Below are 2,555 nucleotides of genomic sequence, written 5' to 3'. Positions count from 1 at the left end.
CAAAGGACAACAATAAGATAACATGCCAAAATTTATGGGATGTAGCCAAAGCAGTACTTGGGAGAAATTTTATATCTCTAAATACTTGTCAATAAAATAGAGAAAGAACAGTTCAATAAATTATGCATGCAACTAAGAAACAAAAACAAACCAGAAAAAAATAACAAATTTAAAATCCTCAATTAAAGAACAAATTGGAAATCCTGAGAATCAAAGGAGAGATTAATAAAATTAAAAGTAATAAAACCATTCAAGTAATAAACAAAACTAAGAGTTGATTTCATGAAAAAATAAAATAGATAAACCATTCATTAATTTGATTTTAAAAAAGAAAACCAAATTACCATTATCAAAAATGTAAATGGTGAATTCAACACCAATAAAGAGGAAAATAAACAATCATTAGGAGCTATTTTTCCCAGTTATATGCCAATTAATCTGACAGTCAAAGCAAAATGTTTGAATATTTACAAAAATATAAACTGCTCAGATTTACAGAAGAAAAAGAATACTTAAATAATCTTAACTTAGGAAAAGAAAATGCACAAGCCATCAATGAACTCCTGAGGAAAAATCCCCCAGGACCAGATGGATACACAAGTGCATTCTACCAAATATGTAACGAGGAATTAATACCAGTACCATATAAGCTATTTGGAAAAATAGGCAAAAATGGAATCCTACCAAATTCCTTTCATGACACAAATATGGTGATGATACCTAAACCAGGAAGACCTAAAACAAAAAGAAAATTATACACCAATTTCCCTAATAAATATTAATGCAAAAAATTAAATAAAACACTAACAAAGTGACTATAGTAGTATATCACAAGAATCATACACTATGACCAGGTGTGATTTATACCAGGAATGTAGGGCTGTATTTGAAAACTATCAGAATAATTGACCATATAGGTAATAAAACCAATAAAATCATATGATTATTCCAATATCCTTCTTCTCCTCCTTTTTCTCCTTCCCCTCTCCTTCTCCATTTTTATTGCTCCTCCTCTTCTTCCTTCTCTTTCTCTTGAGCCAGGCCCATCCCCTTTCTCAGGCCACCTTCTTTTGGGCTAGAACCCCCAGTGCCTGGTCCTATCCCGAGCCATTCTTGTAGCCACCACCACCAACTCTTCATTCATCTTTATGCAACATATCTGGCACAGATTCTCAAATGTTCATTTGAGTGGTCTTTAGGGAAACCAGGAATTCTGGAAGATGGTTCACAGCCTCAGGTTGTCAACTGAATGCATAATTAGAAAGTTGACTTTCACAAGTACAATCCACAAAAAGACCTGCTAGAGCCATCATTGCCCCCCTTCCCACGCATGCAGAATATATTTACTGTGAGTCTTATGCTACTTATGTTAACAAACAACTGGATCCATCTGTTATCCAGATAATATCTATCCTTAGACCTTCCCATCATGTTCCCCTATCTCTTTGTGTACTTCCCAGTGTGGATATATACAGAACACTTCTGTATGACTTCCTTATTGATCAAAAGATTTGTAGAGATACATGGTGGATAGAATTATTTGAATGTGTGTCTACAGACAGATAAAGATGAACACAGTATTGAAATGCATTTGCCTAATAATACTAAAGCTATGAAAGGCCATAAGGATGAGTTTACCATTGTTCCTGTTTTGGCTGGAGCTCTAAGTGAACCAAAAGAATAGAAATTTGGAAAACTCTTCGGTACATATCTAGTGGGTCCTAGGAATCTCTTTGTGGTTTCTTCTGATTTCTGCCACTGGGGGCATGAGTATTACAGAACTAGACCCCATTTCTTTTAGCAATTACTTGAAGCAATACCTAATACAATATATAGAAGATATTTCATTGGGGAGTTGCTAAATGTTATCACAAAGCCCCAGAAAAATGGAATGAATAGGAACTTTTCATTTTTGTATTATGCCCAGTCAAGATAGTTTAGAAACTGGCAAGAAAGTTCAATGAGTTATGCAGCTGAAGCAATTACAGTCCACTGAGACTCTGAATACTCAGGGAGGCTTCCTAAGCATACTCATACTCTAAATGGGGTACCAGAGTGGCCTTTACAAAGATATAATTCCTGGTCTTTGAAGATACTGAAACCTCCAAGTTAATAGACCTTTCTTCACTTCTTTCTTAGTAGGTGTAGTCTTCCTTAATTTCAACTAATTATAAAATACTTTCTTGTATCAAAATATTTTATGATTTAAAAAAAACTATAATGGATGTAAAGACATGGTGGCAGATGATCCTTTGCATACAACCTGTAAAGTCATATGCTAAATTTGCATTCTTTGCAGACCAGTGCACATATGTTCAGCTTTAAGAATATTTTTGCAAATTGTAAACAAACAAAAAAAGGGTGGAAGCTTTTTGATAATGAAAATTTCATTTATAAATGATCTCAATTATGAAATAATACCTCCCCACTATACCCAGCTACCACCTATGTTGTACAACAGATACATTCTATTATAGTTGCTAATAAAGGGCTACACAACTTTAAAAAAAAAGAAATGAAATAAAATGAAACAATGAGCACAATACCTTCAGAAA

At 33.7% G+C, this 2,555-nt stretch overlaps 1 pseudogene; it reads left to right on the top strand.

The window, feature by feature from the left end:
• The first annotated feature begins 1,176 nt into the window (after nt 1-1,176).
• On the top strand, nt 1,177-1,996 carry LOC114033798 (annotated as a pseudogene).
• The last annotated feature ends 559 nt before the right edge of the window (nt 1,997-2,555 follow it).

This window comes from Vombatus ursinus, unplaced genomic scaffold, assembly GCF_900497805.2.
Source record: "Vombatus ursinus unplaced genomic scaffold, bare-nosed wombat genome assembly UNPS02007408.1, whole genome shotgun sequence".
Classification (NCBI taxonomy): Eukaryota; Metazoa; Chordata; class Mammalia; order Diprotodontia; family Vombatidae; genus Vombatus; species Vombatus ursinus.
Note: the sequence above shows the minus strand (reverse complement) of the source record. Positions and strands in the feature narration are given on the sequence as shown.